This window comes from Rhinoraja longicauda, chromosome 12 (genome assembly GCF_053455715.1).
Source record: "Rhinoraja longicauda isolate Sanriku21f chromosome 12, sRhiLon1.1, whole genome shotgun sequence".
Taxonomy (NCBI): domain Eukaryota; kingdom Metazoa; phylum Chordata; class Chondrichthyes; order Rajiformes; family Arhynchobatidae; genus Rhinoraja; species Rhinoraja longicauda.
In genome coordinates, this window is record NC_135964.1 from 42,401,912 (window position 1) to 42,424,643 (window position 22,732).

Below are 22,732 nucleotides of genomic sequence, written 5' to 3' on the forward strand. Positions count from 1 at the left end.
TGCCTATCCGTGTCCTCCAGAGATGCTGCCTGTCCAGCTGAGTTACTCCAGCACTTTGCGTTTTATTGAAGATTTCAGCGTCTGCATTTCCTTATGTCTCCTGATGTTCATAGTTTTGATACTGACTTGATAAAAGGAACAGTTAACGTGCAGCTTGAACAAGGAATAGCATGTCAGAGTCACTTCTGGCGAAAGTACAGATTAAAAACTGAGCCTGCAACTATATTAGATTACACCAGAGCCAAAACATCACTGCTAAATGCATCATCTGCTCGAAATATAGCCGCATGTGTTGAAGATAACTGATCCTGGTTTTGAGTGGTCTTCCAGTTGTAGTGCAAGTAGTTTCCATTTTCCAAACAAACTGAAATCTTCTGTTATTATCATGTTTAGCCCACAGCTGTTATGTATCCAGCAGAAAGTTGCTTCGCCAAAACTTGCACATCTTCTGGGAATTTATTTTAATAAGTCATAAAAGAAGAAAAATTAAGCATTTGAAAAGGCTATGTCAAAATGGGAATTATCTAAGGCCTAATGTCATAAACAGACAATTATATAACTGAACAATAATTTCAACAACAAAGAGCTATCAGTAGCATATAAAACTATTGAACTGCAGCAGGAACCAAAAAGGTTGATCTTGCAGGGCAGTACAATAGACAATAGACAATAGACAATAGGTGCAGGAGTAGGCCATTCAGCCCTTCGAGCCAGCACCGCCATTCAATGCGATCATGGCTGATCACTCTCAACCAGGACCCCGTTCCTGGCTTCTCCCCATACCCCCTCACTCCGCTATCCTTAAGAGCTCTATCCAGCTCTCTCTTGAAAGCATCCAACGAACTGGCCTCCACTGCCCTCTGAGGCAGAGAATTCCACACCTTCACCACTCTCTGACTGAAAAAGTTCTTCCTCATCTCCGTTCTAAATGGCCTACCCCTTATTCTCAAACTGTGGCCCCTTGTTCTGGACTCCCCCAACATTGGGAACATGTTATCTGCCTCTAATGTGTCCAATCCCCTAATTATCTTATATGTTTCAATAAGATCCCCCCTCATCCTTCTAAATTCCAGTGTATACAAGCCCAATCGCTCCAGCCTTTCAACATACGACAGTCCCGCCATTCCGGGAATTAACCTAGTGAACCTACGCTGCACGCCCTCCATAGTCAGAACATCCTTCCTCAAATTTGGAGACCAAAACTGCACACAGTACTCCAGGTGCGGTCTCACCAGGGCCCGGTACAACTGTAGAAGGACCTCTTTGCTCCTATACTCAACTCCTCTTGTTACGAAGGCCAACATTCCATTGGCTTTCTTCACTGCCTGCTGAACCTGCATGCTTCCTTTCATTGACTGATGCACTAGGACACCCAGATCTCGTTGAACTCCCCCTCCTCCTAACTTGACACCATTCAGATAATAATCTGCCTTTCTATTCTTACTTCCAAAGTGAATAACCTCACACTTATCTACATTAAACTGCATCTGCCATGTATCCGCCCACTCACACAACCTGTCCAAGTCACACTGCAGCCTTATTGCATCTTCCTCACAATTCACACTACCCCCCAACTTAGTATCATCTGCAAATTTGCTAATGGTACTTTTAATCCCTTCGTCTAAGTCATTAATGTATATCGTAAATAGCTGGGGTCCCAGCACCGAACCTTGCGGTACCCCACTGGTCACTGCCTGCCATTCCGAAAGGGACCCATTTATCCCCACTCTTTGCTTTCTGTCTGTCAACCAATTTTCTATCCATGTCAGTACCCTACCCCCAATACCATGTGCCCTAATTTTGCCCACTAATCTCCTATGTGGGACCTTGTCGAAGGCTTTCTGAAAGTCGAGGTACACCACATCCACTGACTCTCCCTTGTCAATTTTCCTAGTTACATCCTCAAAAAATTCCAGTAGATTTGTCAAGCATGATTTCCCCTTCGTACATCCATGCTGACTCGGAATGATCCCGTTACTGCTATCCAAATGCTCAGCAATTTCGTCTTTTATAATTGACTCCAGCATCTTCCCCACCACTGATGTCAGACTAACTGGTCTATAATTACCCGTTTTCTCTCTCCCTCCTTTCTTAAAAAGTGGGATAACATTTGCTATCCTCCAATCCACAGGAACTGATCCTGAATCTATAGAACATTGAAAAATGATCTCCAATGCTTCCACTATTTCTAGAGCCACCTCCTTAAGTACTCTGGGATGCAGACCATCAGGCCCTGGGGATTTATCAGCCTTCAGTCCCATCAGTCTACCCAAAACCATTTCCTGCCTAATGTGGATTTCCTTCAGTTCCTCCATCACCCTAGGTTCTCCGGCCCCTAGAACATTTGGGAGATTGTGTGTATCTTCCTCAGTGAAGACAGATCCAAAGTAACGGTTTAACTCGTCTGCCATTTCTTTGTTCCCCATAATAAATTCCCCTGCTTCTGTCTTCAAGGGACCCACATTTGCCTTGACTATTTTTTTCCTCTTCACGTACCTAAAAAAACTTTTGCTATCCTCCTTTATATTATTGGCTAGTTTACCCTCGTACCTCATCTTTTCTCCCCGTATTGCCTTTTTAGTTAACTTTTGTTGCTCTTTAAAAGAGTCCCAATCCTCTGTCTTCCCACTCTTCTTTGCTATGTTATACTTCCTCTCCTTAATTTTTATGCTGTCCCTGACTTCCCTTGTCAGCCACAGGTGTCTCTTACTCCCCTTAGAGTCTTTCCACCTCTTTGGAATAAATTGATCCTGCAACCTCTGCATTATTCCCAGGAATACCTGCCATTGCTGTTCTACCGTCTTCCCTGCTAGGGCCTCCTTCCAATCAATTTTGGCCAGCTCCCGCCTCATGCCTCTGTAATCCCCTTTGCTATACTGTAATACCGACACTTCCGATTTTCCCTTCTGCCTTTCCATTTGCAGAGTAAAACTTATCATGTTGTGATCACTGCCTCCTAATGGCTCTTTTACCTCTAGTCCCCTTATCAGATCAGGATCATTACACAACACTAAATCCAGAATTGCCTTCTCCCTGGTAGGCTCCAGTACAAGCTGTTCTAAGAATCCATCTCGAAGGCACTCTACAAACTCTCTTTCCTGGGGTCCATTTCCAACCTGATTTTCCCAGTCTACCTGCATGTTGAAATCTCCTTACAGCGCCAGAGACCTGGGTTCGATCCTGACTAAGGGTGCTCTCTGTATGGAGTTTGTACGTTCTTCCCATATCTTGCATTGATGTTCTCCGGGTGCTCTGGTTTTCTCCCACACTGCAAAGACATGCAAGTTTGTTGGTTAATTGGCGTGGTAAAATTGTAAATTTCCCCTTGTGTGTGTAGGATAGTGCTAGTGTATGGGGCTCACTGGTCGGCGCGGACTCGGTGGGCCAAAGGCCCTGTTTCAGTGCTGTATCTCTAAGCTAAACTAAACTAATCACCATTAATGATGGCCAACTCCAATGGCCTAACAAAGCCATTGAAGTTGGCTCTATGGACTTTAGCAAGGCATTCAATAAGGTTCTGCATGGTAGGCTCCTCTTGCAGGTTAGATCGCATGGGATAAAGAGAGAGCTACATGACTGGATAGAGAATTGGCTTCGTGGATGGAAGCAGAGGTTGATGGTTGAGAGTTATTTTTCATATACCCATAGCATAATTTATAGTACGACTTCTAGCTACATTCTTGAGGATGTTATCTAAAGGAAGCCAACTTAATCACAAAAAACTATTTTTCCAATGATAAAGCAAATATTCCAAATTGCTATTTGAGAATAACAAACATTTATTACATAATTATACACAAAACCTTTGGATATGCAAATTGGAGTTCTATTCCTTCCAAAGGGTGTTAAATCCAAAGCCATATTTTAATACCTGGATTTCTTTCTTAAACAACCTTATAAATTATAATGTGTAAGAAGGAACTGCAGATGCTGGTTTAAACCAAAGATAGATACAAAAAGCTGGAGTAACTCAGCGGGACAGGCAGCATCTCTGGAGAGAAGGAATGGGTGACTTTTTGGGTCGAGACCCTTCTTCATCATTATAGAATATAATGCCACATACCACTGTTATTTGAAAATGAATGCCAGAGAAATGAATCCAAGTGTATGTCTCAAATATTCTCTCAGGATATTGGGGAGAATTTCTATGGTACTTCTTTCAATCTTGGTTGGAAGTTGGTGAAAACTCAACGGAAAGGGTTCAAAGTTCATTTTTTATCTTTTTAGTATGTTCCAACCATGCACTGGGAAGATCCTCTTGGAAGGTTATGGCAGTAGCACAGGAGAGCGACGAGGAACTTATAAATATCTCCGTTTGCACTAGAGAGATTAAGCTTTGCGCTGATACTGGGAGGACATATTTGAAAGCTTGCTGGTCAATTTCTTATGTCTAACTCCTTTAGAGCCACTGCAAATCTGGTAAAAATGAAACTGAAATTCATTTCTCATTTATCGTTAACTACAAATTTTTGATTTGCTCTATCAACACAAAAAAAGAGGCAGAATTAAATGGAAAATTAAATGGAAAATTTGTGATTTCTGCTAACGATTGATTAACAACAGACCATTCAGTTGCTTGAGCCTGTTCTGTTTAACACTAAAGTCACATTTGGTCTGTATCTTAATTCCACTCTTCTGCCTTGGCTCAATCTCTTTTAATACTCTTATCTAGCAAATGCATATTGATCTCAGGTTTCATATTAACAATTGATCTTGCATCCGTTGATTTCCACGAGAGAGAATTCCATATTTTGTGATTGTATATAGACATAATGGCCAAAAGACTGCCAAATGGCATTTAATGTGGGGAATTGTGAAGTCAGGCAGATACACACAATCTCCCAAATGTTCTAGGGGCCGGAGAACCTAGGGTGATGGAGGAACTGAAGGAAATCCACATTAGGCAGGAAATGGTTTTGGGTAGACTGATGGGACTGAAGGCTGATAAATCCCCAGGGCCTGGTGGTCTGCATCCCAGGGTACTTAAGGAGGTGGCTCTAGAAATAGTGGAAGCATTGGAGATCATTTTTCAATGTTCTATAGATTCAGGATCAGTTCCTGTGGATTGGAGGATAGCAAATGTTATCCCACTTTTTAAGAAAGGAGGGAGAGAGAAAACGGGTAATTATAGACCAGTTAGTCTGACATCAGTGGTGGGGAAGATGCTGGAGTCAATTATAAAAGACGAAATTGCTGAGCATTTGGATAGCAGTAACAGGATCATTCCGAGTCAGCATGGATTTACGAAGGGGAAATCATGCTTGACAAATCTACTGGAATTTTTTGAGGATGTAACTAGGAAAATTGACAGGGGAGAGTCAGTGGATGTGGTGTACCTCGACTTTCAGAAAGCCTTCGACAAGGTCCCACATAGGAGATTAGTGGGCAAAATTAGGGCACATGGTATTGGGGGTAGGGTACTGACATGGATAGAAAATTGGTTGACAGACAGAAAGCAAAGAGTGGGGATAAATGGGTCCCTTTCGGAATGGCAGGCAGTGACCAGTGGGGTACCGCAAGGTTCGGTGCTGGGACCCCAGCTATTTACGATATACATTAATGACTTAGACGAAGGGATTAAAAGTACCATTAGCAAATTTGCAGATGATACTAAGCTGGGGGGTAGTGTGAATTGTGAGGAAGATGCAATAAGGCTGCAGGGTGACTTGGACAGGTTGTGTGAGTGGGCGGATACATGGCAGATGCAGTTTAATGCAGATAAGTGTGAGGTTATTCACTTTGGAAGTAAGAATAGAAAGGCAGATTATTATCTGAATGGTGTCAAGTTAGGAGGAGGGGGTGTTCAACGAGATCTAGGTGTCCTAGTGCATCAGTCAATGAAAGGAAGCATGCAGGTACAGCAGGCAGTGAAGAAAGCCAATGGAATGTTGGCCTTCATAACAAGAGGAGTTGAGTATAGGAGCAAAGAGGTCCTTCTACAGTTGTACCGGGCCCTGGTGAGACCGCACCTGGAGTACTGTGTGCAGTTTTGGTCTCCAAATTTGAGGAAGGATATTCTTGCTATGGAGGGCGTGCAGCGTAGGTTCACTAGGTTAATTCCGGGAATGGCGGGACTGTCGTATGTTGAAAGGCTGGAGCGATTGGGCTTGTATACACTGGAATTTAGAAGGATGAGGGGGGATCTTATTGAAACATATAAGATAATTAGGGGATTGGACACATTAGAGGCAGGAAACATGTTCCCAATGTTGGGGGAGTCCAGAACAAGGGGCCACAGTTTAAGAATAAGGGGTAGGCCATTTAGAACGGAGATGAGGAAGAACTTTTTCAGTCAGAGAGTGGTGAAGGTGTGGAATTCTCTGCCTCAGAAGGCAGTGGAGGCCAGTTCGTTGGATGCTTTCAAGAGAGAGCTGGATAGTGCTCTTAAGGATAGCGGAGTGAGGGGGTATGGGGAGAAGGCAGGAACGGGGTACTGATTGAGAGTGATCAGCCATGATCGCATTGAATGGCGGTGCTGGCTCGAAGGGCTGAATGGCCTACTCCTGCACCTATTGTCTATTGTCTATTGTCTATTGTCTATTGAAATCAGAAGGCTGATTATTATCTAAGTGGAGGGAGACTCTGAGTGAACAACAGAGAGATCCATGAGTTTTAATGCTTGAATCACAAAAAGCTGGCAGGCAGAAGAAAAAACAACTTTTGGAATTCCAATTCCAAAGGCATTGGAGTTTAAAAATAGGGAGGTTTTGTTACAACTATACACTGTGGTGGTGAGGCCTTATCTGGAATACCATATATAGTTTTAATCCCCTACTCTAAAAAAAAAATATCGTGACATTGGAGGTAGTCCAAAGGAGATTGATCAGGCCAATTCCTGGGATGAGAGATGTGTCCTACTAGGAGAGACAAAATAGGTTGGTTCTGCTATCCTTCTGTTTTAGAAGAATGAAGGATGACCTTTTTCAAATAAATAAGGTCCTAAAAGGGACTTGACAGGATAGACAATGGGATGTTTCACCGGTGCAAGAGTCTTGCATAATAAAACATAACTACAAGTTAAAGGATGGTGCATTTCTGGAATTCTCAAAGGATGGTGTATCTCTGGAATTCTCTACCCAGGGCAGTGGTGGGAGCTGAAAGAGGTGGATAAATATTTAATAGGTTGAGGAATAAAGGAGATTAGAGAAGTAGCACAGAAGAGGAGTTGAGGTCAACACAGATCAGCCATGATCATTTTAAATTGTGGGGCAGTCTTGAAGTGCCTCATAGGTTTCAATAGACAATAGACAATAGGTGCAGGAGGAGGCCATTCGGCCCTTCGAGCCAGCACCACCATTCAATGTGATCATGGCTGATCATTCTCAATCAGTACCCCGTTCCTGCCTTCTCCCCATACCCCCTGACTCCACTATCCTTAAGAGCTCTATCTAGCTCTCTCTTGAATACATTCAGAGAATTGGCCTCCACTGCCTTCTGAGGCAGAGAATTCCACAGATTCACAACTCTCTGACTGAAAACGTTTTTCCTCATCTCAGTTCTAAATGGCCTACCCCTTATTCTTAAACTGTGGCCCCTTGTTCTGGACTCCCCCAACATTGGGAACATGTTTCCTGCCTCTAACGTGTCCAACCCCTTTATAATCTTAAACGTTTCGATAAGATCTCCTCTCATCCTTCTAAATTCCAGTGTATACAAGCCTAGTCGCTCCAGTCTTTCAACATATGACAGTCCCGCCATTCCGGGAATTAACCTAGTAAACCTACGCTGCACGCCCTCAATAGCAAGAATATCCTTCCTCAAATTTGGAGACCAAAACTGCACACAGTACTCCAGGTGCGGTCTCACTAGGGCCCTGTACAACTGCAGAAGGACCTCTTTGCTCCTATACTCAACTCCTCTTGTTCGTCATGCTCCTATCTTCTTCTGTTCTTGTGTTCTTATTTAACTGCTATATTTTAGTAACTTATGTTAATGGTCTCCTAAATCTTCCAAAAGCTAGTTTGGCTTTCACCATTAAAGTTATGTTTATCTCTAAATCAGATATTTAACAAAATCGGATGTGAATCAGAAATGTCCTGATGCTAGAAGAAAAAATATTTACATTGTTTTCTTCTGGTGCATATCTGATTTTGTAAGTTGTAATATTCCACAATTACACAAGTTGTAGGGTTTTCCCAAGGATAGGTCAGAGGAACAATGTTGACTCAGAGTGAGGAAAAATGTGCACCAACCAGAACCTTTATTCCTGGACTTGAAGCTTGTATTGTTAATACTGAGAAGAAGGGCTTGCGAGGGAAGTTGTCGGGGTTGGAGTAGGAAGTGCTGTGTTATTTTACAATGAATAACTTTGTGGGTTAAAATGGTATCATTTCACGTTGGTCTAAAATTCTTCTGGTTAGTATTTAAATAAATGCATCAGCTGAGAGAAATCGATGGATGAACATACTCTGCAAGTATAACTAGTTAGGGAATTTCATATGCATAACAACTTCATTGTTATTTCCAATGTCCAGTGTTCAATTGATACAACTGTTGAACAACATTGAAACAAAACAAAATAGAAAGAAAACATCATAGTGCTTTATTTTAAGCAGGATCAATTCTATAAAGCCAAGGGAATATTAGGCCAAGGGAATATTAGAAACAGAAACATAGAAAATAGGTGCAGGAGTCATGGGAATATTAGAAACTTAGAAACATAGAAAATAGGTGCAGAAGTAGGCCATTTGGCCCTTCAAGCCACTCAATATGATCATGGCCGATCATTCAAATTCAGTACCCCGTTGATGCATTTTCCCCATATCCCTTGATTCCCTTAGCCCTAAGAGCTAAATCTAACTCTCTCTTGAAAACATCCAGTGAATTGGCCTCCGCTGCGTCCTGTAGCAGAGAATTTCACAGATTCACAACTCCCTGGGTGAAAAAGCTTTTCCTCATCTCAGTCCAATATTGTAAGGAGCTGAGATTTGATGCTTGAGGCCCTATTTTTATGCCCAGCATTATCTGTCCTTTGTAAAGTCTGTGTGGAAACTAAAAGTAAAATAATCTCGAACACCTAGAGTCACAGTCTAACAGTATCGTTCACTCTCTTAGACTCATGTCAAGCATTGGCACTGGGTAAAGTCATGTGCATTTCAATGTAAATGCTGACAGGCATGGAGGCCTGGATCCTTTTAGATGAGTTGCTGATAAATAGAACAATATTGCCAGCATTTAAGCAGATTCTCTTCATACCAGACATCATGGGCGATAAAAATTCCCTATAAAAAGACTTCTAAAAAAGGAATAAATGCTCTAACTAGCAGCAGCTTTATTGCCACATCAATGAATGTACCAATGATTTGCTACTGTTTTGCTTGTGCTGGAGCCAGAGAGTCTGATGAGTAAATCCTAAATAATGATATTCCTATTTTGCATGTCTTTTCCGCATTTACGTTGATTCATGTGGACAAGAACCCAAGATTGGAGCAAATGCCCTTGAGTTCCCTCAAGAGGCTGGATGGACGCACAAATGCAGGACCATTTGCTCGAACATGGTTCCAGAAAGTCAGAAAAACGGACGCAGTTACAAACCCAATAAAACGAAAGGGCAAACAGAAAATGTCTCTGCTGAGCACGGTCACGTGCATTTGTGAAAGAGCTCCTGCTAGGTCGGAATTTTATGATGTTATTTAATTAAACTGGAAAATGTCAGCAAATGGAGGCTTAAGCATGCAGAGAAAAAGGAAAATACTTATCAGGACTTCCTCTTTTGCTTCATCGGGTTCTATTTTTAGGAGATGTGTGCTTTCTACACAACTTTGCAATGGTTTCATGGCATTGGACTTACTTTACAAATAAGAGCCAAGACACTCAATCAATTAATGTCCAATTTTTAGGTGTGAACTGCACAAAAATCGTGTTTACCTGCAGCAAGTTGTTTTTTTTAGCCATCATTGCAGGGTGAAATATCGTTTAACACAAAATCACATCAGACACCAGTATGTGATTCATGCTTGACAATCTCCTGGCACCATACATAGACATATTGATGCTGCTATTCATCCATCACCCAATTTTATCCTTCTTGACATAAACTAAAATGCAACGGTAACCTTGCGATTGTCATAGAACAAGGAGCATTCTTACTGTGATGTTTTTCTCGTCATTTTGAGGGTCACCCTGCTAATGTCGGGAGAGCTGAATCGGCAGCCTCAAAACCAACTGCAGGACTTAGCCAAATGAGTACTTTACATCTGCATTCACAGAGGAGAAGAACTTGGAGGACAGCGAGATCAGTGTGGATAATACAACTAACCTGGGGCGGTTTGAGATCAAGAAGGTGGTAATGCTAAGGCTCTTGAAGAGCATTAAGGTGGATAAGACCCCAGGGCCTGATCAGATCTTACCTAGATTATTGAGGAAGACAAGAGAGAATATTACGGGGGCCTTGTCGAGGATCTCTGCGTCTTCTCTAGCCACAGGCGAGGTTCCGGAGGACTGGGAGAGTGACCAATGTTGTTCCTTTGTTTAAGAAGGGAAGTTGCGAGAATTCAGGGAACTATAGACTGGTGAACCTCATGTCAGTCGTGGGGAAACTATTGGAGAGAATTCTTCAAGATAGGGTTTACTCCCATTTGGAAGAGAATGGGCTAGAGATTGCCTGCACCCCTTTGGATGCAGCAGGTCGTGTCTCACTAACTTGATTGAGCTTTTGAGATGGTGACGGAAGGAGATTGATGAAGGTAGGGCGGCGGATGTTGTATACATGGATTCTAGTAAGCGTTTTGATAAGGTCCCTCATTGTAGGCTGATGTAGAAGATTAAGATTCACGGGACTAACTAAAGCAAGAGGGTTGTGGTGGAAGGAGGATATTGTGGCTGGAGGTCAGCGACCAGTGGAGTTCCACAGGGTTCTCTGCTGTTCCCTGCTGTTGTTTGTGTTATATATTAATGACTTGGACGTAAATGTAGATGGGTTGGTGAGAGAGTCTGCTGAAGACACCAAAATTGGAGGAGTTGCAGACTGAGAGGGAGACTGCCAGAAGATACATTGAGATAGATCAGCTGCAGAAATGGGTGGAGAAATGTCAGATGGAGTTTAATCTGAGCAAGGGTGAGTTTTTGCACTTTGGGAAGTTGAATGTAAGGTGAGAGTATGCAGTTAATGGCAAGACCCATAACAACATTGATGTGCAGAGGGATCTCAGAATCAAGTTCATAGCTCACTGAAGGTGAAAGCCCAAGTAGATGGAGAGGTAAAGAAGGCGTTTGGTACACTTGCCTTTATTGCTGAGTGGTGAAGGTGTGTAATTCTCTGCCTCAGAAGGCAGTGGAGGCCAGTTCGTTGGATGCTTTCAAGAGAGAGCTGGATAGAGCTCTTAAGGATAGCGGAGTGAGGGGGTATGGGGAGAAGGCAGGAACGGGGTACTGATTGAGAGTGATCAGCCATGATCGCATTGAATGGCGGTGCTGGCTCGAAGGGCTGAATGGCCTACTCCTGCACCTATTGTCTATTGTCTATTGACATTGACTATAAGAGTCAAGAAGTTATGATGCAGCTCTATAAGACGCTGGTTAGACCATATTGGGAGTATTGCGTGTAGTTCTGGCCGCCCCATTCCATGAATGATTGGAGATGGTGCAGAGGAGGTTTGCCAGAATGCTGCCTGGATTAGCAGGTTTCAGCTACAAGGAGAGGTTAGATAAACTTGGATTGTTTTCTCTGGAACATTGGTGGTTGAGGGGAGACCTTTTTGAAGTATATAAAATAACGAGAGGCATAGATAGGGTAGAGAGTCAGAACCTTTTTTCCCAGGTTGGAAATGTCCTACACTTGAGAATATTGCTGTAAGGTGAGAAGGGGATAACGGAGATGTGTGGGGCAAGTTTTGTACACAGTGGTGGGGGCCTGGAACGTATTGTCTGGTGTGGTGGTGGAGGCAGATACGATGATGAGAGGCTTTTAGGTCGGCACATGGAAGCACAAGGAATCGAGGAATATAGATCATGCACAGGCAGATGAGATCAGTTTATCTTGGCATCATGTTCGGTGCAAACATTGTGGGCCGAATGGCCTGTTTCTGTGCTCTACTATTCTATGTTCTCTGACAAACATAGTCATTATTCAAATAAGTTGGAAAGGGTGCAGAGGACATATATTCGAGGGGCTGAACTATGAGGAGAGTCTGAGCAGGCTAGGACTTTTATTCTTTGGAGAACAGGAGGATGAAGGGTGATCTTATATAGGTGTACAAAAATCATGAGAGGAATATATCGGGTAGACGCACAGAGTCTGTTGCCCAGAGTAGAGGAATTGCGAACCAGAGGACATAGGTTTAAGTTGAGGGGGGAAAGATTTAATAGGAACCTGGGGGATAACTTCTTTGGGTGTATGGAATGAGCTGTCAGAGGAGGCAGTTGAGGCAGATACTATTGCAATGTTTAATTAACATTTAGACATGTACATGGATAGGATAGGTTTAAAGGGATTCTAGACCAAGTGGACCTGTTGGGCCCAAACCTCTCCAGCATTGGTGCAGCACCCCCTCCTCCCACACCCCTCCCTCCCCCTCCCTCCCTCCCCCTCCCTCCCTCCCTCCCTCCCTCCCTCCCTCCCTCCCTCCCTCCCTCCCTCCCTCCCTCCCTCCCTCCCTCCCTCCCTCCCTCTCTCCCTCCCTCCCTCCCTCCCTCCCTCCCTCCCTCCCTCCCTCCCTCCCTCCCTCCCTCCCTCCCTCCCTCTCTCCCTCTCTCCCTCCCTCTCTCCCTCCCCCTCCCACTCTCCCTCCCTCCCCCACCATCCCCCTCCCCTCCCCTCTCACCCCCCACTCCCACTCCCCCCTCCCTCCCTCCCTCCCTCTCCCTCCCTCCCTAGGAGATAGATTTAAACTTTAAAATGTGAATAACTTAAAAAATATAAAACCAATTTCAATGAAACTTCTTCCATTAGCACCAAAGGGACGACGTTGAGTAAGGTGGGCCTAAAATTGTTGTGCTATCATGTGCCGTTTTGGCTGTAGTTCAGGAACAAACAAACAAAGAAACGAGAGTTTTAGTAGATGGGCCAAACGCAGGCAGGTGGGTCTAGTGTAGATGGGACATGTTGGCAGGTGTGGGCACGTTAGGCTGAAAGGGCCTGTTTCCACACTGTATGATTCCATGAAAATACAGGAGTATAACTCCATTCAAAAAGCAACAATATTAGATAGTCTGTTTGGGCAATGTTGTTACAAGTAGTGTAGGAACCAGTAGTACATTCTTTTACATGGGAGTGGCAGTGGAGGTAGATACAATAGTGGCATTTAAGAGGCTTTTGGATAGGCACACGGATATACACGGAATGGAAGGATATGGATTGTCTGCAGACAATAAGAGTTTGTCTTGGAATCATGTTTGGCACAGACATTGTGAGCCAAAGGCCTGTTCCTGTGCTGCAATGTTCTATGTTGTAAGCTTCACAATGGAAATGGGTGGCTGTGCTGTTCATCATGTAGACCTTTGCTGGCCTGTGGGGTTGTCAAACTACACCACCTGAGAGAAACTGAAAAAGAGAAGGTAATTAAAGCAGAAAAGAGCCTCTCTGCCTGAGACTGTTGGCGGTACACTCCTCATCTTTCCAGGTATCTACTGCCCCTGAAGTTGTTCAACTATGCTATGAGCTGGTTGCAGGTGACACTTCTCATTTTTTCTCCCATCCTTCTTGGGACCTGGGTACCTGGTCACTGTTTTGTGATGTGTATTCAGCTGAGATTGGAAACCACTGCGCAAGTTGTTAAGGAAATCCAATGACCTGTGTTTTGAAGGAACGTATTGACTGATCTTCCACAACCCTCTGAGGTAGAGAATTCCAAACATTCGCCAGCCTTTGAATGGAGAAGTCACTCCTGATGTCACTGTTCAACGGTAGACCCCTCTGAAATTACAGGTGCTCCTCAACTTGCAATGGGGTTACAATAGACAATAGACAATAGGTGCAGGAGGAGGCCATTCGGCCCTTCGAGCCAGCACCGCCATTCAATGTGATCATGGCTGATCATTCTCAATCAGTACCCCGTTCCTGCCTTCTCCCCATAACCCCCTGACTCCACTATCCTTAAGAGCTCTATCTAGCTCTCTCTTGAATGCATTCAGAGAATTTGCCTCCACTGCCTTCTGAGGCAGAGAATTCCACAGATTCACAACTCTCTGACTGAAAAAGTTCTTCCTCATCTCAGTTCTAAATGGCCTACCCCTTATTCTTAAACTGTGGCCCATTATTCTGGACTCCCCAACATTGGGAACATGTTTCCTGCCTCTAACGTGTCCAACCCCTTAATAATCTTATACGTTTCGATAAGATCTCGTCTCATCCTTCTAAACGTTCCCATAAACCCATCGTAAACTGAAAATATCGTACGTCGAAATGCGTTTAATATACCCGATCACATGGCTGGAAGCGAGCTGCGGGTCGCTGCTGTTGCCCAGCGTTTGCATCATTGTAAAGTCGAAATATCGTAAGTCGAAGCATCGTTCGTCGGGGTGCATCTGTATGTAGTCTCACACTCCTTAGCCAGAGGAATCGTCTTCCTTGTATCTATTCTGTTAAGCCCTTTGAGAATTTTATACATTTCAATGACATCTATCATTCTTCCGAACTCTAGAGAACACGGATCTAGTCCACCCCAATCTCTCCTCATGTAGAAAATTTGCCACATCGGGAACATATCTGTAAATCTTTGCGGCAGACCCTCTGTAGCAAGTAAGGAGACGACCATTGGTCATTAGCACATTACTAGTTGTGGCAGCTTGCAATAGATAAACAGCCTAAAAGATTTACTATAAAAGTTACTATAGTTCATAAGTAAGCCATTGGTTGTAAAGTCCTTCGAGGCTTGTTGAATGGGATCCAATATGGACTGTATAAATTCTCATCTTTCCTTTGTAGAGAAAGTTCAAAAGTCTTAATGGCCAACTGTTGCCTCGAAAGGTTCCACTTTTAATCTTCATATCTAGACTCAACACAAATAACAAGGTTAGAAAACGTGTCATTTTCTCCCCTTCTCCCACCTCCATCCTTGAAACCTCCCGTCTCTGTAGTGCAGCCCATCACTGTGTGCTGCCACCAGAGAGACAGTCAGTTGGGGTGGTAGAGGGAGCAGTAATGGGGATGGCTGGGAAGGAGACTCCCAGACCTAACACATTTAAGCAGGTCTGTTGAAGGTCCATGTAGGAAGGAACTGCAGATGCTGGTTTTAACCAAAGATAGATATAAAAAGCTGGAGTAACTTAGCGGGACAGGCAGCATCTCTGGAGAAAAGGAATGGGTGACGTTTCGGGTTGAGGCCATGGTCTCAACCCGAAACGTCACCCATTCCTTCTCTCCAGAGATGTTGCCTGTCCCGCTGAGTTACTCCAGCTTTTTGTGTCTTTCCTCTATTGAAGGTCCCTCAGTTGGCTGACCTCATGAGCAGTTAGTTACTGGTTTATCTACACTTTTGTTTTAGTAATTTTGGTGATGATTTGAAAAGTGATCATGTCCGGCCAAAGATTATTGACGTATAAGTTATGCCCTGCTTCTTAATGATATTCCACCTGTAGCACACTCGTGGAAAAAAAACTCTGTACGTCTGTAGAAAGGGTTAGTTTCCTCTCAGCCAGAGAGACAACCACCAATTCCTTTAACAAACAATCATGGAGGTAGGTACCCATCGCGATCAATCATCAAATGAAGATTGAATGGCAGCGTTTCAGAGACTTTTGGGTAGCACATGGATATGCAGGGAATGGAGGGCTCTGGATCATGTGCAGGCAGATAAGAGTTAGTCCTGGCATCATGTTCAGCACATATAATTGTGTGCTGAAGGGCATGTTTCCGTGCAGTACTGTTTGATGCTTTAAGTTTTATGAATCCTCAGCTGCTTTGAGTTGCACAGTTTTTATTGATATTTTTATCGCCTCGCCTTAGAATCATACAATTGTTAACATCATTTGGTCTGCTAACCTATCCCATTCAATCCCATTCCTCTACTTGTTTCCTTGTCCTGCAAATTAATTTATATTATCTATCTAGTTTCCTCTTGTGTACATATAACACTCCTACAGGCAGTGACTTCTAGATCACAACTACTCTCATTGCAAATAAGCTGTTCCTCACATCCCTCCAATATCTTTTGGCCCTGATTTTAGACCTGTTTCTTTGGTCTCTGAACAACATTTTCCTATTTACCCTCTCTAATCCATCACAATCTTGGCCACCTCCAATTTGGCGTTTTTTTGTCCTTGTGCATATCTTTCATTCATTTGTTCTATGTACCTTTTCATATCTCTCGTACCTTTTCATATCTCTCGTACCTTTTCAAATATCTAATTTCCCTCTCCCCTAACTCTCAGTCTGAAGAAGGGTCTCCACCCGAAAGGTCCCCATGTCTTTTCTCCAGAGAGGCTGCTTGACCCACTGAGTTACTCCAACTTTTTGTGACTATATTGGGTGTAAACCAGCATCTGCAAAAGCATTGCTTCTCTGTCAACTTTCACAAGAACAGTTGCAGCCTCTCCTATCTGACACGCAGCTGGTACCCCTCATCCTCTCTGAATCCTCTCCAGACCTTCACCTCAAAGGCTTTGAAATGCTGTGCATTTGTGCCCATCGGCTCCACTGATGGTCTTGCTGCTACCATGATCCTGTTCTGAGCATTCGTGATATAAAATGCACCATCCCTTTAAGATGCTGCCACTTGCCCATACCAAGTGAGTTCCATCCCAGGCCTGAAAAAGGGTCTCGACCCGAAACGTTACCCATTCCTTCTCTCCTGAGATGCTGCCTGACCTGCTGAGTTACTCCAGCATTTTGTGAATAAATACCTTCGATTTGTACCAGCATCTGCAGTTATTTTCTTATCCATCCCAGGTTTCGTGCCTTTGGAATAGCTTGGAGGGCTTCGTTCTGTGTGTTCAGCACTCGGCCCTGTTCTCGGCAGCCCCTGTGTAAGTAGCACACAGGGAAAACTCACCCCTGCTGTGTTTTTTCAAACCACTCTGATGTCAGCAAAGCAATATCTCAATGGTTTTTACCGAAAAAGTGATTCATTCAGTATTACTCGGGGACCGTTTCTCAAAAGTTGCCTTTCTAAAGCACTTTACAATCTCCGGGACTGTCGAAATTATGGCGAGTTTGGGCCCATGTTAATGGTCACCATTGCAATTAGCAGGAGAGCTGTAAAAGAAAATATAAGTTTGTGATCTCTGCAGTAAAGAGCTAGATGGAAAACTAATCAGTGCAATCATCATATAAAATGGTTACACAAAGGCTGTGTTTTAAACACTCCTCTAAAGTCTTTGATGTACTCAATGAGTTCTTTGAGGGATTTCATTTCCTCAGCACATTTATGTTAAATTCATGTCTCCGCTCTTCTAAAATAAAGATGTTAATGATTGTGTTAAAATAGCGTAGACAGGAAGTTAATGTGAACACATTATCAGTGTGTTAAAATTAGAACACAGAGGAAATTAAACCCATTGCTTTACAAGCATTCGGTAGTTGCAAGTCAGATACTTGGCAAGCAGGAAAGGAAAGTTTCCAGTCGCATGCTCGTGCTGTGGGATGGATGGGCTGCTGTGAGCTATGCACTTGCGATCTATTAGGAACAGCTGATCCTCCCCTCGTCCTTCCTGGCACCAGCTCACGCTTTCAATGCAAACTCCGTTTTTGTTTCGCGCGGGCTTCTTCCCTGGCTGAGGGCAGGAAATCCAACGCAGCTGTGCGATCCTCACAGGGGCGAGCTCGGTATTCCTCGCTGAGCAAAAATGAGAAAGGGAACGATCATTGGGCCTGCCTACCAAGATTCAGATGTGGACGGCACCTCCAGGAGCTGGGTGAAAGGAGGGTGTCAGGAGGAGAGCTCCCTGCAAGGGCAAGGGGCGGCACAAGGTTTCAATTAAAATGCGGAACTAGCCTGAGGGGCTGAACGGCCTGCTCCCAAGTTCCTGTGTTCCTGCACCGTAGCAGGCTAAACTTCCCAAACCACAATTTGAAACTATTCTTTGTTTTGGCACGTGTAAAGATGAGACCGCAAAGTCCGACTGCTTGTTGAGTGTTTGTTCCCTGGTGCACAGTGTGATACAGGACTGGGCATTGCTGGATGTGTAATTTTCAACTTCCAGAATCTCAACACTAATATTCAGCTCACTGGGGAAGGCAGCAGAGTACAGTAAATCTGAACAGGCAACAGCAATTACTTTAAAACCATTAGCCCTTTTGAAGGGGCAAATATGCAAATCATGGGGCCCAAATAAATGAGGAAGGATGAAGACAAAGGCCTCCTTCAAAGCCTCGGGGTGTGTTTAGTCATTTCCCTTTGCGCTCATTTTGAATTTTCACTCACTCACTCACTCACTCACTCACTCACTCACTCACTCACTCACTCACTCACTCACTCACTCACTCACTCACTCACTCACTCACTCACTCACTCACTCACTCACTCACTCACAAACACACTCACGGGTTTTATCGACAATAAAGTCTTTGGATAATATCGCTCGTTTGGACTCACTACATTGGTGACCTCGAACGTAGGAATTGAAGCAGCAGCATGTCGCAGGCGGGAGCGAGCGCGGGTGAGATTCATCTACCGCCGTTCTGGGCCCATCAGTGGTTTGTGCAGGCGGAATCTCAGTTCCATCTTAAAAGGGTGGAGAAAGACCAGGAGAAGTTCCACCACCTGGTGAGCTGTCTGCAGTCGGAGGTGGCTGCGCGGGTCAGCCATTATCTGACCAGTCCACCCCAAACGGAGCAGTACGTGGGGCTCAAGTGGCTCCTACTGAGGACTTTTGGCTGGAGCCAGAACCAGCGGGCTCTGAGGCTCCTCCATTTACCAGAGCTGGGGGAGCGGCTACTGTCGGAGTTGATACCTGGCCCCATCCGCACTTACGGTAAAAGGGCTATGTCCCTGTCCTTCGAGTCCAGGACCTACCGTTGGGATTTCATCGTTGCGGATGTGGGCCAGGCCATTTTGGGTGCGGATTTCCTATGGGCGTTTTCGTTGGTCGTAGACTTCCGCGGGAGGGGCCTGCAGCCCTCGGCTAGCGTACGACCCCGAGGTACGGGGCCTGCGGCCCTTCCAAGCGCCGCTCCGCCCAGTTCAGCGATCCAGGCCATTACCACGGCCCCCGGCCAGTTCGATGCGGTCCTAGCGGACTTCCTGCAGCTCCTCGTTCAGCGGTTTGATGCACCTTCCGAGAAGCATGGGGTCGTGCATTTCATTCCGACCGAGGGGCCGCCGGTTTTTGCCCGGGCACGGCGCCTCCCACCCGACAAGCTGGCCATGGCTCGAGAGGAGTTCCTGAACTTGGAGAGGCTGGGAATTGTGCGGCCTTCAAGTAGTCCGTGGGCCTCCCCCTTGCATGAGGAAAGACTAGATAGACTGGACTTGTACTCGCTGGAATTTAGAAGACTGAGGGGGGATCTAATAGAAACATATAAAATTCTTAAGGGGTTGGAGAGGCTAGATGCGGGAAGATTGTTCCCGATGTTGGGGGAGTCCAGAACCAGGGGTCACAGCTTAAGGATAAGGGGGAAGTCTTTTAGGACCGAGATGAGAAAACATTTCTTCACACAGAGAGTGGTGAGTCTGTGGAATTCTCTGCCACAGAAGGTAGTTGAGGCCAGTTCATTGGCTATATTTAAGAGGGAGTTAGATGTGGCCCTTTTTGCTAAAGGGATCAGGGGGTATGGAGAGAAGGCAGGTACAGGCTACTGAGCTGAATGATCAGCCATGATCATATTGAATGGCGGTGCAGGCTCGAAGGGCCGAATGGCCTACTCCTGCACCTATTTTCTATGTTTCTATGTTTCTATGTTTCTATATGGTCTCCAAAGCATCTGGGGGCTGGAGACCATGTGGGGATTTCCGACGACTTAACGCGGCAACACGGCCGGACCACTACCCGATTCCGCACGTACAGGACTTCTCAGCCAGCCTGGAGGGGGCTACAATTTTTTCTAAGATCGATTTGGTGCGGGGATATCATCAGATCCTGGTCCACCCGCCAGACATTCCAAAGACGGCTACCATTACTCCGTTCGGGTTGTTTGAGTGGTTGCGCATGCCTTTCGGCCTTAAAAACGCAGCTCAGGCATTCCAGCGTCTGATGGACCGTGTGGGTCGAGGTTTGCTGTTCGTGTTTATTTACCTCGATGACATTTTGATTGCCAGCCGTTCGGTCCAGGAGCACTTAGTCCACCTCCGCACTGTATTCCAGAGGCTGCAAGACCACGGCCTGATTCTCCATCCGTCCAAATGCCAATTCGGCCTGTCGGCGGTAGATTTTTTGGGTCACCGGGTTACACCGGCCGGTGCCACTCCTTCACCAGCTAAGGTGGACGCGGTCCGCTCTTTTCCACGCCCTACGACCATCAAGGATTTGCAGGAATTCGTGGGCATGGTGAACTTTTATCACCGGTTCGTGCCTGCAGCAGCTCGGGTCATGCGCCCCCTTTTTCAATGCCTCGCGGGTAACCCCGCTGAGTTGGTGTGGTCCGCAGCTGCAGAGACGGCTTTTGTCGCGGTCAAACAGGCCCTCGCCAACGCCACCATGCTGGTGCACCCGTGCTCCTCCGCCCCCACGGCTCTGACGGTGGACGCCTCAGACGTGGCGGTGGGTGGGGTTTTTGGTGCAGCAGGTCGAAGGTCGCTGGCAGCCCCTGCCGTTTTTCAGCCGGCAGCTCTCGCGATCCGAGCTCAAATATAGTGCGTTTGATAGGGAGCTCCTGGCCCTCTATTTAGCAGTCCGCCACTTCTGTTATTTTTTGGAAGACCGCTCTTTTGTGGCCTACACGGATCACAAACCTCTGACATTCGCTTTTGCTAAGGTTTCTGATCCGTGGTCGGCTCGCCAGCAGCGGCACCTCACCCTGATTTCGGAGTTTACCACCGATGTCCGTCATATTGCGGGTAGGCTTAATGCTGTTGCTGATGCCTTGTCCCGGCCGGCCATTCCCTCCGTAGCCGTGGTAGGCGGACAGGTGGATTTCCAGGAGCTAGTGGAGGCACAGCGCCTGGAAGGAATTGCCGCAGTGTACGCCTCCACAGCCTCGGGACTGCGTTTGGAACAGGTGGCGTGTGGCCCCACAGGTACCAAGTTGTGGTGTGACGTTTCCCTTCCACGCCCTCGCCCGGTGATGCCTGCTGCTCTGCGGCGTAAGGTTTTTGAGGCCATTCATGGCCTGGCACATCCGTCCATCAGGGCGACTTCAGCCATGGTGGCCACCCGGTTTGTCTGGCACGGCCTGCGGAAGCAGGTGGCAGCCTGGGCACGTGCCTGCATTCCGTGCCAGACCTCCAAAGTTCATCGTCATGTCCAGCCCCCATACCAGAGATTCGAGGTTCCCCCCGTCCGTTTTTTCCACATCCATGTGGATTTGGTGGGTCCATTGCCTTATTCTAGGGGTTATGCTCATCTGCTGACAGTGGTTGATCGGTTTACACGTTGGCCGGAGGCGCTCCTGTTGTCGGACACCTCGGCGGCCTCCTGTGCACGGGCCCTGGCGTTTCGGCGTCCCGGCTATCATCACCACAGATCAGGGGGCCCAGTTCACCTCGTCCCTCTGGGCCGCGCTGGCACAGCTGTATGGGTCTCGCTTACAGCAGACCACCGCCTATCATCCCCAGTCCAACGGGATGGTTGAGCGCTTCCATCGGCAGCTGAAGGCGTCCCTCTGTGCTCGCCTGACCGGCCACGATTGGGCTGACCTGCTGCCTTGGGTCCTCCTCGGCATTCATACGGCCCCAAAGGCTGAGCTAGGCACATCCTCGGCCGAGCTCGTCTACGGTTCGCCCCTGTGGGTGCTGGGTGACATTCTCCCTTCCGCTCCCACCTTGCCGCCGTCCGTCACGTCGGTTTTGGGTTCCCTCCGGGCGCGGGTGGGTTCTCTGGCTCCAGTCCCGACCTCCAGGCACGGAAGCACGGCAGTCCACGGCAGTCCCCGTCGGACTTGCGGGACTGCGATTACGTGTTCCTTCGGAAAGATTCCCACCGCCCCCCTCTTCGGCCGGTTTACCAGGGCCCGTTCCAGGTGCTTAAAAGAGGGTCTGACACCTTCACCTTGCAGGTGTGAAATCGCCAGGAGCTCGTTTTGGTGTCCCGGCTCAAGCCGGCCCATTTGGACCAGGACCTCCCCGTGACGGTGGCCCAGCCTCCGCGCAGGGGCCGGCCAGTGGCCGCCCCACTGGTCCCGCCAGCGGCGCCCTGTTTGCCACCTCTCGGCCCCCCGCCGCCTAAGGTTGGGCCCAGGCCGCCGTTGCCGATCAAGCGCTCTCTGTCACCTACACCCTCCGCTCCCGTGGCCCCTCCATCGCCTCTAGCGGCGGCGCCCTCCCCGCCTCCTGTCACGTTGGCGGTGTCGGTTTCCCCCCTCCGTACGCGTTCCGGGAGGGAGATCCGGGCGCCCGTGAGGTATGGTTTCGAGGGTTCTGGGGGGAGTCATGTAGGGACATACGGATTGTCCAGGTAGTCTAGAACCCTCGGATTGGTCTACGGATCACGTGGTGCAGGAGCGCGAGGTATTTGAGTGTCTGGCGCCAAACTGGGGGTAGAGATTAGATTAGCGAGCGAAGTTAGTGAGTGTTCAAAAGTAAGTGCGTTGCGTTTGTCACGGGTTTTATCGTCAATAAAGTCTTTGGATAATATCGCTCATTTGGACTCACTACAAGACATTGATAACTTGCCTCTTATGCCCAGGGGATGTTCAAAAGCAATTTACAATGTGAATGTCTGTAAATAATGGAGTCATTGTATCATGTCATCATTGTGTTCA